The sequence below is a fragment of the Ceratotherium simum genome, chromosome X (assembly GCF_057802395.1).
Source record: "Ceratotherium simum simum isolate JZ-2026a chromosome X, ASM5780239v1, whole genome shotgun sequence".
NCBI classification, from domain to species: Eukaryota; Metazoa; Chordata; class Mammalia; order Perissodactyla; family Rhinocerotidae; genus Ceratotherium; species Ceratotherium simum.
This window is the reverse complement of record NC_141940.1, coordinates 110,377,160-110,392,125: the sequence shown is the minus strand read 5'-3', so window position 1 is coordinate 110,392,125 and position 14,966 is coordinate 110,377,160. Positions and strand designations below refer to the sequence as shown.

At 36.8% G+C, this 14,966-nt stretch overlaps 1 long non-coding RNA gene across 2 annotated transcripts in view; it reads right to left on the bottom strand.

Annotated features, from left to right (window-relative positions):
* LOC147911990 (uncharacterized) overlaps positions 1–14,966 on the bottom strand; it is a 253,393-nt gene that overhangs the window by 175,341 nt on the left and 63,086 nt on the right. The window lies entirely within an intron of this gene.

The following is a 14,966-nucleotide window of genomic DNA, read 5'->3' as shown; positions in this document are numbered from 1 at the left end:
TTTTGATGCCTTTAGAAAGAGACAAGTATGAGAGGAGAGCTGGCTGGCATCACCATTTTCCCCTTCTTCCCAAAACGAATGTACAAATGATGCCTGGAGCTATGTCAGCCATCTTATGACTATGAGGTGGCAAGCAAGAGAACAGAGAGCCAACATGCTCAGAACTGCTACCCTGAGGGCATCATTGGGAATCATATTATATAAGTAAACCTTTATTTGTGAAAGTCACTTTTGTGTTACTTGCAAATGAATGCATCCTATAGAGGCTCCCAACTGTCTACTGGATAAAATCTAAACTCTTCTTCCTGGCTTTCCATATCCTTACTAACTTGGTCCCCATCTGCAGACCCACCCTTTGCAAACATGCTCCCTCAACTCAAGTCAGACTGCTCTCCTCACATGTCTTTGTCCTTGGAATGCCCTCTCACTTCCCATTTGCCAATCGAATTACAATCCATCCTTCAACACCAAGCTCACTTCCAACTTCCTCCATGAAGTTCAATCCACAGTGAACTCTTCCCTTTTTTGAAACCCCATTGAGAGCTGATCTCCTAGCAAGAACCCAGCTTAGCTTTTGTGTTCTCAACATTGCATAGGTGACTGTTTAACACTTAAGAGTGAGCATTTCTTAAGGATGGATTCCCATGCTTCCAAATGGTACAGGTGTTAGAACACAGCACAACACACATTTATTGATTCTTATGACTGGCATATAGTCTCTAGTTTACAAATAAGCTGGTGTCCAAGGAATTTTTGTTTAGTCAGTTATCTGGAAGTTAGAGCATATTTTCCATAGACAAGCTGACCAATTTACTTATCTAAAGATGCAAAGAGAAGGGCATCTCCTCATCTTTCCTTTACCCTAGGCCAGCCCTAGGCCATTCATCCATTTGTCCATTCATCCATCAATTAAATAATTATTAGTTACCCATAATATGTCATGGAGAAACTTATTTTGATGAGCTGTCTTAACACATCTCCATCTCCCTCTCTAGTACTTTCTAGAACACTAGCGTTTTTCTGTCATCCCAAGCTTCAACTCAGACTTCTCTGTCCTGAATGCTCCATATTGCCAAAGTGATCTACATCCCCCACCCCACAGGGCCTGTTTTTTCAAAGTGATCTCAGTTACAAATTAGGAGAAAAGCAATCTGACTGTGCTGATTCACACCAGCTATGAATCACTGAGAGCCCCTTATGGGTCCCCTGTGCGCCTGCCTCTTTTGTTCACGTAAAATGATCTTTCAATTCTGAAGAATTTTACTCCAGACATAAGTTGAGAAAGTTCAGACAATGTGGAAGAAGTCATCAGGTAGCAGGTAAAATGCTCTCCTCTGAACCCAGGAGCAAGTCAAGCATCCATTCTTCCTCCACTTCTGAACCTAAAATATCCTTTTTAAAACAGCTTTATTTAGGTATGGTTGACATACAATAACCTGCCCATATATAAAGTGTACAACTTGATAAATTCTGATGTGTATATACTCGTGAAATCATCAAGACAATGAACATTTCCATCACCTCTAAAAGTTTCCTGTCTCTTTGTAATCTACTGATCTGCTTTCTGCCGCTATAGGTTAGTTTGCATTTCCTATAATTTTACGTAAATGAAATCATACAGTATGGATGATATATACATTTTTGGCTTCTTTTAATCAGCACGGTCATTTTGATATTCATTTACAATGTTTTTTAATGCATCTGTAGCTCATTCCTTTATGTTGTTGAATAGTATTATATTATATGGACATACCATATTTTTCTTATCCATTCACCTGTTGAAGGATGTTTGGGTTTTTACCAGTTTTTACTAGCAGCAAATAAAGTTGCTATGAACATTCACATACAAGTCTTTGTTTGGACATATACTTTCCCTTCTCTTAGGTAAATATCTAGGAGAGGAATGGCTGGGTCATATGGGAACCTAAAACATCTTTGAAAACTAAGGATTTTCTCTGTCATTTCCAAGGTATTAGTATCAGAGGCACTGTTAACAGGTGCAGAGGTGAGAGACATTTAAATATCATGTGTTTATAACTAGGGAATTACTCATGGCTGGGAAACAATTCTCCATGAGTATCCAACATTCCGACATGTTCTCTGAGCAAAGGCATTGACAGCTTTTGTCCCAGACTATCTTTCCAAGGATGTTTGTCTATCACAGAGCCAGGAGTAGAATGAGGCAAATGTGACACCTAGGGTTCTGAGCTGAAAGGGACATTCACTCTCAGGGTTGTGCAAGGGCAGGGTCAGCACCTGAGAGTGAGTACCCCCTTAAATGTTGTGCCTCAGGCACCTCACTTGCCTCACCCTAGCCCTGGACTTATATATCAAACAGCCTTGGAAGATAAAGTGTCTCCCTCCAAAGCAGACGGCAGATGTGTTTGCTCTCCAGGATAACAAAGGTAATATCTCCCTCTGGGGCAAAGGCTCCGCGAGTTTGCTAACAGTCCCCTTTAAAAGATAGTGTTTCATATGTTCAGAGCTCCTAACCTGGTTTGCAAACCCACTGTGTGTACAACATCCACCCAGGGCCACTTCTGTGTCACCTCCATCGGACTTGGGGGAACTGATGCAAACATGAAGTTCACACTGACAACTGTATCATGAGTAATGAAGTCCTTTGTCTCTGGCTGAAGAGATTTAATATTTCTTTCAGCATCTGTGAACCCATGGTGGCCTCACTTGTTAGCTTGCAATCAGGGGAAAATCTCAGACCCTTCAATTTTTGACACGTATTCCCACAGAGTGATGCCAAATCCATTGTCTTGATAGTCAGCTAAGAAAGAACCTTTAGGGAGTACAGGCACCTGCTGCATGCTCTTGGGCAAAAAGCTTGACAGAATTTAACCTACCTCCTCTGTGTACTCCACTATTGCACTCATTTTTTCATTCAACAAGCATTTAGTAAACTCTTACTGCATGTCAAACACTGTGTTAGCCAGTGATAGAAAATGAATATGATTTCTGCCCTCTTGGATTCATAGCCTAGTGGCATACAAGTAAACAAAAAATTGTAATTCAAGGAGATTATTGGTGTAATCAAGAGAAGTCAGGGAAGGCTTCAGAGGAGGTGGTGCTTGAGTTGAATCTTGAAAAAAACTGTAGGCACTGAAATTGAAATTCACCGAAATTGAAAGTGGGAATTGGGTGCAGAGAAGATGTGTGTGCAAAGTCATACATATACAAAAGAGAAAGTTCAGGGCATGATGAGAGGATTATTGTGGCTAAACAAGGGTTTGTGTGTTCAGGGGGAGGCAAAAAGAGAGGGAGGGGCCATGGGAGAAAGAGTGGGGTGTTGGGAGAGAAACTCTGAAGAGGTAGATATATGTGAAGGGTCTGGAATGCCAGACTAAGGAATTAGGACTTTAAGTAAAACGGATGCTTCAAAGTTGGCATTCACTTGTTTGTTTTGCTTTTTAAGTAGAAAAGCCGTGGGATTTGTGTTTATCACATTGAATTATGACCATTTGTATCTATAAAAATTTCTTCTGCTAGGTTTGAGCTCTTTGTGGGACTGTTCGCCTTTGCCCTCCAATTCCACTCGAAGAACAGAGTTGCCACACAAAAAGATTTAGTTGAATTAATTAATATATCTTAACAAATGAATTACCCAGCAAAAATTAAGTTCCCCTCTCGGATAATCCATATGTATTATGTACCTCAAAATGTCCCCTGTTTGTGAATAATTAAGACAAATAAATGAAAAATTGGGATATTTCCAATGTTTTTGAACAAATTATCATTCTATGTTGTGTCTTACAATTTCTCTCTCACTTTCCGTGACTTTATTCGTGAGATGGCATGTTTTTTAATCACTTTGTGCAGGATACTAACACAGTACTTATCTCTAATATAAATTTTATATTCTTTTTATTAAATACACTTCTTTTAAATTTATAAGGTGCCATGTATTATTCATTGACATGTCTTGGCTCATGCTACAGATTATATATCACTTCTTCCATGTGTCATAAGTGGTCATTTAAATTGAAATAAAAAATTATATTAGCTAAACTCATAGCTGGTGAATTATTCTCTCATTTCAAACTTATTTTCTGGCCACTTGTCTCTACCAAGTGTTATAAATGAAAAATCTTTCATACAGACACATAATAAGCTCATATACCAATATTTATTTTCTCTTAAAATATTTTCTTGGGTCTAAAAATTCTGATATATTAATAGACTGTGGAAAATCCTGGAGTGAAAATATATCCCTTATTCACAGCGAAGTTAGCATATATTATATGTAGGTATATAGTCCATTGAAACATCACCAGACTCTAAATTCACTTAATTCTGCCCTTCTTTCAGTTCGAAGGTCTTTGTTCAAATAACGTACAATTACAGAAAACTTACCAGTCAAAATTATTCTTAGTTTAAATGCATTATAACATTTTTTGAAGTTTTTTATTATATACAATTTTGCCTACAATGACATACACTTTAATAAGTGCAGAATCTTTCTAGAGGTATTTCCTTCACTGATAAAACCTTACATACACTTCCTACTGAGGATGATCAGGCTCAAACGTGAGTAAGAAATACATAACGTAAGAGTTGATCATGGTATGTTTATTGTTGTTATTATCTACCACTTAATGAAGGAAACCATAGGGTATTTGACCTAAACAAACACATAGAGACAGAGATTGGATTGATGGTTACCAGAGGGGAAAGGGGGAGGGAGGAGGGCAAAAGGGATAATTCAGCACATGTGTGTGGTGATGGGTTGTAATTGGTATTTGGGTGGTGAACATGATGTAATCTATGCAGAAATAGAAGTATAATGATGTACACCTGAAATTTATACAATGTTATAAACCAAGGTTACCGCAATAAACAAAAAATTAAAAAAAAAAAAAAGAGTTGATCACGGTAACCAGCTAGCCAGCTTCTCTTTTCCTAAGCTGCTTTTGCCATCTAGAAATATAAGCTTCAGCTTTTCTCCTGTTTCCCTGCCTTCTCCTCAAAGCAATTGTAATTGTTTCTTCAAAATAATACCACTATTATGTTGTGCCAACACTCACCAATGTTGGTTAGAATTACCACACTTTTTTCCCGACATTTTGAAATCTGCAAAATAAGGTGTAAGGAAAAACCAAACATATTTCTTTATTGACCACTGTTTGTTGCCAACCATTTTGTCTGCTGGAACTGTTGGATTAAAAAAGGGTGTTAGAAGTTTAGTCTCTATATTGGCCACTCAACTTAGTTCCCATCTGTAAGCATAGCCCAACCCAGGTACCCAACTCTCCTGGAAACCAGGTGGGAGTGTAGATGAAACCCAACTCCACAGCTGGCGACAATGACTCACCTTCAGGGGAATGGGTCCTGGCGGGGGCGGGGAGCCTGGAGTCTTCTCTGAACCACTGCCTCCTAGCCATATCATATGGCACCCTAAGCTTGCATTTTCTCATCGGGAACATCATAGAAATAATTAATGCCTATTTCTCAAGGCAGTGTAGAGCTCAAATGCAGGGAAAAGCAGTTTGTAAATTCAATCTAGTTTTAATTTTGCATTCTCTTTTTTCCTATGCGTATGTATTTTCACTATGCCAAATTTATATGCATACATACCCTCTTTAGAAAACACACACAAATAACAACAAAATCCCCTTGGCCCTCCAGCCTCAGTCAGATCCATCATCTCCCCTTTCACTGAGCAACCATTACCCTGAGTTCGCTGTAAAGCATGTCTTTTGAGCATCTGACCATATTGATTGTATGGAGAGATCTACTTCTTTACCTTTTAATTGCAGTTTGTTATTCCATTTTGTGGGGAGACCACGTTTTATTTATTTTTCTCTCCACAGATATTTACAGGGTTTCTTATATTTTATTCACATGAATAGGCCTGAGATGAACATCTTTGCTCCCTCGTGCACTGGCCTGAGTGTGTAGGGCATGCATCTCCAGGTGGAATATCTAGGTCATTAGGGTACGGGAATTTTACACTTGTAACTCATGCTGGCAAAAGCCTTTCCAAAGTGGCTCTACCAATTCACACTCTCACCAGCAGTGTAGATGAGAGGACCCTTTTCCTCATATTCTCAGTATTTTGAGACTTGAAAGTTTGGTCCTTCTGATGAATGAAGAAATGACAGTTTGCTGAAGCATATGAGGATGAACTTTTCACATATTATATTAAATATTTGAATTTCGTCTCTGAATTCCCTGTATTTTTGCTCATATTTCTATTACCTGTTTCTCCTTTTCTTATTGAGATATAGGGGTTCTTTATGCATTTTGGATACTAATCCTTTGTCACATACATTAAAAATATCTTCTTCCCATCTGTTGTCTCTCTCAATTTTGTGTATAATAGTGTCGTTTGACTTGCAAAAATCTCTACATCGATGTATTCAAATGTATTCTTTTCCTTCTATGCTTTGTGCTTTTAGTGATTTGAATTTTAAAAAGTCTTCCATTCTCCTTGGTCATAAAGATTATTCTACAATTTCTTGTGAATATTTTAAAGCTTCTTCAACTTAAACACTTAATTCATCTGGAATTATTTTTGTGAACAGTCTGAGGAAACAATCTATTTTTTTCATATGAAAGTCATTTTCCCAATCTGATTTATTGAATGACCCATCACGTCCTCATTGATTTTTTTTTAATAATTTTTTTTTCCCCCAAAGCCCCAGTAGATAGTTGTATGTCATAGTTGTGCATTTTTCTAGCTGCTGTATGTGGGACACGGCCTCAGCATGGCCGGAGAAGCAGTGCGTCTGTGCGCGCCCAGGATCCGAACCCGGGCCGCCAGCAGCAGAGCGCGCGCACTTAACTGCTAAGCCACGGGGCCAGCCCCCTCATTGATTTTTAATATCACCTCCCTCATAGAATAGTTTTCCATTTCTTTCTATGTTCTCTATTCTGATCCTGATCTATTTGTCTCTTCCGGCACCAAAAGCATGCTATGCTAATTATTACAGATGCATAATATGTCCTAATGTTTGGTAAGTTCCTTTTGCAAACATCTTTTATGTTCATTTACTATTCTATAAGGATTTCAGAATCTGTTTAGTGAGTTCTATTAAAAACTTCAGTGGGATTTGTGGTATTACAATGAATTTATAGAGTAACTTGTGGGGAATTGACATCTTTAACAATATTGTGTTCCAATTGAGTAATGTAGTTAGTATCTGCATTTATTTAGATTTTTATGTCCTTCGATAAAGTTTAATTTATTCCTTGAAGATCTTCTATATGTTTTGTTACCAGGTTTGTACTTTCACTAGGTTCGCAGTTTTGTTGCTATACTGAAAAGGATCTTTTTTCTTATTTAATTTGTTGCTGCTGCTGTCTGGACACACTATTAATTTTTTATACTGATCCTATCTCAAGAAACCTGGCTGAACTCTTATTAGTTTTACCGTATGAGTTTATTCTCTTGGATTTTCTATAAACAGTCTGCAAATGATGAAATTTGGACTTCTTTTCTTTACATGTTAGGTCCTTATACTTATTTCTTTTCCCTATTGTGTTAAACTGTGAGGACCCCCAGTACAATATTAAGTAGGAGAAATAGAGACTTCCTCATCATGTCCCAGACCCAACCTCAGGGGCAATACTTCTTAATTGTTAGCATTAATTATGATGTTTGCTAAATCTTTGTTTCTATTTACCATGAGATTTTATCACAAATGGGTTTTTAAATTTTTATCCTTCTTTTGCCATTGATTGGGATAGATGAATACACCTGTTTTCTTTTAATTTGCTAATGTAGTGAAATCCACTGATAGCTTTTATAGTGTTTGAACATTCTTGTATTCCTGGTATAAATTCCCACATGAGTTTACAGCTTTTCTATTTATCCAATTTTTTATTTGGGTTTTCATATCAATGTTCATAAGTGAGATTGGCGTATAGTTTTTGGTTGACCTTATTTGGCTTTACTTATAGCCATATAACATGAGTTTTATGAATTTCCTTTAAATATATTCTATGGCAAATCTTACAGAAGAAACAGGTTGCCTGTTCCATTGTTAACACTTTACTCATAAAACTTTCTAGTATTCAAGTCATTTTAAGGAGGGAGATATGTATTTTAAATCACAGTTTTAATGTTCCTCTTACTTTACTCAAGATTGCTACTTCTTGGGTCAAGATTATTAATTGTGCATGTGTATATGTGTGTACATATATACACACAAGTGTATAATTCTAGGAAATCAATATTGTCTACGTTTAAGATCACTGAGAAATTTCTCTAAGTAATTTACATTTCTGTTGTTGCTATGGTTATGCATTTTTTCATTCCAAATATTGTTTTATTCTTATTTTCTAGATCACTCTTGCCTGAAATTTGTCTATATCACTCTTTTTAAAGATCTAGCTTCTGGTTGTGTAAGTCATCTAAAATGATTGTTATTTTTTAATTAATTTTTTGATCTTTACTTCCTTTCTTTGGCTTTTCTCTATTCTTTTACCAATATCTAGAGTTGTATCTTCAACTCGTTTAATTTCATTCTTTAAGATCATGAACGTCCCTCTTAAAACTTCTTTGGCTATATTCCGCAGGTTATGAAATATAGAGCTTTTATTGCCATTTACTTCTAAATATTTGTATTTCACTTTAATTTAGAGGAGTATTTATTGGAGTTATTTAGAAGTGAGAGCGGTTTTGTTTTCAAATGTATGTGGTTAAGTTATTTCTCTGCTATTTTCTATTTTTATTTATTTTGATCTGAATAAATGACCTACATGATTAGGTCTTGGAATTTGTTGAGACTAAAATTTTGGCCTTGTCCATGGTCTGTTTTTTTAGAGTATCTTATGTAGGCTTTGAAGAAGGCATATTCTTTGTTAGGTATAAAATTCTGTATGTGTTATTCAAACTTTTTTTTTAACTCAGCCTGATTAATCAGTTTCTTAGAAAGATGCTCTGTGCTGAACTCCCACCAGGATTGTAGTTTGTCTATTTCTCCTTGTAATTTGTTGGGTTTTGTGTTATATATTTTGAGTTTATGCTGTAAGGTTTACTTAAGTTTATGACTGCTGCCTTTCATGAGTTAGTCCTATCATTTTGAAATGTCCTCCTTTGTGCCTTTTAATGTTTATGTTCCTGTAATTCTATGTTATCTGATATTAATATCACTAAGGCAGCTTCCTTTGGGTTAATATATTTCTTGGTATATCTTAACCCCTTTATTTTTCAAGCTTACTCTGTTATATTTTTCATCTTCTCTTATAAACTGCATATAATTCAATTTTATAGTCTAGTCTGAGACTCTTAACTGAGGATCCTAGTCCACTTGCATTTTTATGATTGCTATATTTGAACTTAATTCTGGCACCTTATTTCTTTTCTATTTACCATGCTTTCCCTTTACTTTTCTATTTTCCTGCCTTCACTTGAATTGATAGTATTTTTTTTCATGTTTTTCTCCCCCATACCAGTTAAGAGCCATAGTCCTACTTTTAGGGATTACTCTTAAAATTTTAACATACATACTTGAATTTGTTTTTCTACTGAATATTAAGTTAAGCATTAACTATTTCTTCCTCTACCACAAGACAAGAAACTTAACAATACTTTTTCTCCAGATTCTATTGGAATCCAAACACTTACTGTTGTTTATTTTCAATTATTCCTTTGTAGATAATGTCTTTATCCCCACTCTGGTAACTTCTGTGCTTTTCTTTTCACCTGAGATATTTTGAAATTTTATTTCAATAGGCCTAGATGTTTTTTAAACTCCTTCTCAAAACATGGAATGTTTCTGAGAATCATGTCCTTCAGTTCTCTCTTAAACTATTACTCCCTATTCTACTTTCTGCTTTTGAAAAGCCTATTAGATATAGGTTAGAATTTCTTTATTTTCCATCTCTTTTTATCTATGTTGTATTTTGTCCATGATTTCCTCCACACCAGTTATGCAAGTCATACAAGATACAGTGCCCACAATGGCCTCCTCTGGGGGGCTCAGTTTAGGGCTTACATTTGGCCCAGTTCCAGGTTTTGTGATCCATCAATAAAATTAGTTTCAGAATTGAAAAAAACAATGTTTAAAAAGCACTTTGAGTATTCTCATGGTAAGAGAAGGCATGATTTCATCAACTAGCACAAACTAAGAAACAGTCCTAGGTGCAGGCGCTGAATAGAATGGTAAGTTTTAACTAAGATCTATCTTTTTATCAAAAAGTAAATTATAAAATCTTTCCACCTCTGTCTCTGTCAATCATAGAAGAAAATTAATCTATAAATGCCTTAAAATATAAAAGTTAGTCATTACATGAATACAAATTATTTCTATGCAAACTGCATTTTGCAAATCTTCATCCCTTGCTTTGGGGCCAATGTCCCTCAACTCTGTCATCAAGCATATCCTTATCTTTAAAGCAATTTCCTTCAACATGAGAATTAAGACTTGCCAAATGTCAATGAAATCATGTCCTGAAAACACCCATCTCAGAGAACAAATAGTTTTACGTGCTTTATCATGTGTGTGATGTGTTTGTCTCACACTTCCTTTAAGAGAGCAGAAAGACTTAACACAATCAGTCACTTAAATTGAGCCAAAGCCTTTAAATCAAGTGACTTGCTTTCCTGAACAAAACAAAAACAAGTGTTAGAGGATTAACTTTCTTTAGAACATGAGAGTTCTAGTTGTTGAAACACCTCATATTTTTATTCAGATTTAGTTCCCTTAATGAAGCAGAAGGTTCTAAATATAGTAGGATTAATGTAACTTACTCTTGGCCATATTAAGATAACTCACTCTTGAATAAGTTTTATAGTTTGCAGTGTGCTTTCACATATGTAAAATTATTTACTCTTCACAAAAAGCCTATATTGCTTTTATACTGAGACTAAGTGAGGTTAAGTGACCTGTGCAGCCACACAGCCAGTCAGTGGCTGAACCCAGACTCCCACTTATGCTACTCAAAGTCCAGCTCTTTAAGTTACTTCAATGAAAAACAGAAAAAAAATCACTGTAGCAACAAGACTTGCAAGATTCACTTAATAACCCCTTAGTTTAAAGTTTGCTACAAGATTTCGCTACCACAAAGCTACTAGATGCATTTTATTGTAATCATATTTAACCTGTATTTCAACAGCCAAGCTTTCCATTCATGATTTATTAAGAGATACTCTACCCCAATGGGATAACTTTGTTGATATATCAGTGACCATCACCACAACTCAGTTTTAGAACATTTCCATTTCCTCAGTAAAATCTCTCTTGCCCACTTAACGTTTATTCGCTACCCCTCCCCCCAACCCTAGGCAACCACCAATCTACTTTCTGTCTTTATAGATTTACCTTTCCTGGACATTTCATGTAAATGGAATAATATGATATGTGGCCTCTTGTGCAGGGCTTCTTTCACTTATAATAATGTTTTTGAGGTTCATCCATGAACAGTATGTGTCAGCAGTTTGTTCCTTTTTATTGCTGAATAATACACCATTGTATGAATATACCACATTTTGTTTATCTATTCACCACTTGGGTTGCTTCTACTTTTTCCCTAACCTGTTTTTCCTGCAGTTTGGTAACTTATGGTCCATGTTCTATGTCGTATGCTCTGGAACTGCTAAATGGCTGTGTGAGCCTGCAGAACACCAGATCAGATACCTCAGCTTCCCCTGCCATGTCTAATCCTCTCAACTCCCAATCCAAGGGGTTACAATGCAACTGGCTTTTAAGGACCATAAGGCCATTATATGACGCTATCCACCTCAGTTTTTCATAACCAACTATGAACAGGGTCATTTATTTAAGGCATTTTTCAAGCCTCTGAGGCTGTAGTTATGATCAACAATTTAATTTTACTAAAAGTCATTGAACTGTACACTTAAAATGGGTGAATTTTACAGTATGTAAATCGTATATCAATAAAATTAAAGAAGGTTGGATAAGACAGATGAGAAAATGGGGGTATAGAAACCTAAATGATAAGGTTCAAGCTGTCAAACTGAGCAGCAGACATCCCCTCCAAGGCCTACAGACAATCCTGAACAAGTCAGTTACGAGTTTATTAAATGCAGGGAAATCTTGCTGGCATAAACTCAGTATCTGCTCTGAGCTCTGGACACTCACATGCCAAGCCTTAGCCTCTCCCACATTGGCCATATCCGCACAACTGGAATAGAAGGGTGAAGAGAACAAGCTTTGGACTCTATCAGAACTACCTTCAAGTCTTGCATTTGCCACTTTTTAAGCAAAGTAAGTTACCCAAAGTTTAGGGCAGATTTAACAAATGAAGATAAGATACCCAGTTAAATTTGAATTTCAGACAAACAATGAATAATTTGTCAGTATATCTATGTCCCATGCAATATTTGAGGCATAATTATACTAAAGCATACTTGGTACATTTTTATTGAAAAGTTACTTGTTGTTTATCTGAAATGCAAATATAACCAGGTGTCCTGTATTTTACCTAGCAACCCTATGAAACTTACACATCCCCTTGGTAATATGGGGATATTAATAAAACCAAATTATAGAATTGTGAGATTAAATAGGCTATTTAAATACATTAGCAAGTGATCTCTAAAAATTAGCTTGTCATATAATGGTGCTTCTGCGTTAACTACCTCTTTAGATGTTCAGTCGTCCTCTGAGTGTGGAGCCCTATCCTGAACCACAGCTGGCTTTGATGGGAATTTTTTTGTGTGTGTGTGAGGAAGATCAGCCCTGAGCTAACATCCATGCTAATCCTCCTCTTTTTGCTGAGGAAGACCAGCTCTGAGCTAACATCTATTGCCAATCCTCCTCCTTTCTTTTTTCCCCTTTTACTCCCCAAAGCCCCAGTAGATAGTTGTACGTCATAGTTGCACATCCTTCTAGTTGCTGTATGTGGGACCCGGCCTCAGCATGGCCGGAGAAGCAGTGCATCGGTGCGTGCCCGGGATCCGAACCGGGGCCGCCAGTAGCGGAGCGCGCGCACTTAACCGCTAAGCCACGGGGCCGGCCCTTTGATGGAATATTAAATCATTCAGGTCTTGCTAACTTCATCTGCTAATGGATAAAGTCTTGTAACTCTACCACAAACCACTGGCATACAACAGCTAGTCGTTCACAATGGACTAAGTCCTGGGCATTTCACAAGAGGTAATTCCTGTCAAGATGAATTCAAGAACACAGGTAAGCACAAGGTTGACAGCATAGAGAAATGAAGGAAGTGGCCATCAGATGGTGAGTACAGTTCTGGAGCCAGTACCCTCCCCCTGGACTCTTTGATGCCCCTCCCATGTGTACTCCCACTGTTCTGTGATAACTTCCCTTCATGGTGACACCAGGCTAAGTCAAACCCGTGTATGCTAGATTTTAGACACCATAACCTAACCAGCTCTCCCAGGCCGTGGAATAGCAACAATGCAAGGCTATATTCATTCATTTGCCCTGACCATAACAGCGTCAGGCAAGGAATCAGATCATTCAAATAACTCTCTCATAACTTTCTGATTCTGAAAGCAATACAAAAGAAGAGTAGAAAACAGGGAACATGTAATCCTATTACCCAATGACAGCCTATGAGGAAAAAAATGCTACATTTTTACAAAGTTATGATCATACTTTACTTTTATATCTTTTTTGCAATAACATGATTATTTTCCCCAAATATTTTCAGAATATGTGATTCTTAATGAGTACCTAATACTCCATAGGATAATACGTACTATAGAGTAACCATTCTATTTGTTGCTCATTTATTACTATTACACATACTAATAAAATACACAGTCTTGTGCAGATACCTTTATTCACGTTAACATAATTTCTCTTATGACAAATTCCTAGAAAGGCAATTACTAGATAGGACTATTGCCAGATTTCTTTCTAGATATGTTAGACTAATTTTTATTCCACTAGTACTGAGAACAAATAGGAGGTCTACTTTTACAAGCCCCACATCTCCCTGCCAAAGACTTCTTCCAATTTTAAGGAAAAAATAATTTATGGATATTTTGAGAGCATAAGATAACTGACTTCTCTTTACCACTGCCCCTAGGATGGTCTTGGTCTTCACAGAATAGCTGAGAGGAGGGATGACCACCATGAGTTCACAAGTATGAAGCAAATGTCTGTTCTCCAGCCTCTGGTGGCCTACAGAGTTCTATGGATGTCAAATATAGTTTTATGTAACACGTATTTTTGGACTCACTCTCTGAAATTGGAAGTAGACACCTAATCAAGAGTGTAAGAGTATGGCCAGCAAGATAGTGAGAGGTAGAATAGAGAGCAGTACTAAGTAGCCATGCAATGTGTTCAGATACTAGAGTTCCAAGAACACTTCACCAGATGGCCCATTCATATCGGGCTCTGTTTATTGGGAGGATGAATTATAGGTAAACATGAGCAGCATGGAGTTCAGAGAAGTAAAAGCTTAAGATTATTGATCAAAACTGGCAGTAGTGAATGACAGTAGTCAAAAATCCTTAGTTTGGTCATAGAACAAATTCCAGTTTATTTGTTTATTTTTAAGAAGCAAAGCAGCAGACATATTTTAGTCTCCAACTAATTCATTGTATCTTACCAGCCAGCTATAAGGAGACACATACAGATTTGTTTGAGGGATAGGATATAGAACCTTCTAGAATGACAAGGAACAGGTGATTTTAGTTAGGAAATACTTGTTTAAAAAGTCCTTAGAACCAAAATAATTTGAAAACAGTGCACCTGAAATTTTTACAATGTTATAAACGAATGTTACTGCGATAAACATAAAATTAAAAAAAAAAAAGAATCATGGGTCCTGGCAATCATAGGAGGCATTGGCACAGGATAAAGCAAACCTTCTTAGAGAAAGTATAAGCAGCTACTTAGATAATGTCTGAGCTTTGGGAATAAGGGGAACTCAATACCAAAATGCAGGGATACAGTAGCTCGGAAGTCTAAGGAAGATGGTAAATGCTGAAAAAAGCCTTCTAGCTGACCGAAGATACGTTTGGGAAGGGTATAGCTATCGCACATAGTTACATAGTATTCTATAACAAGACAGGC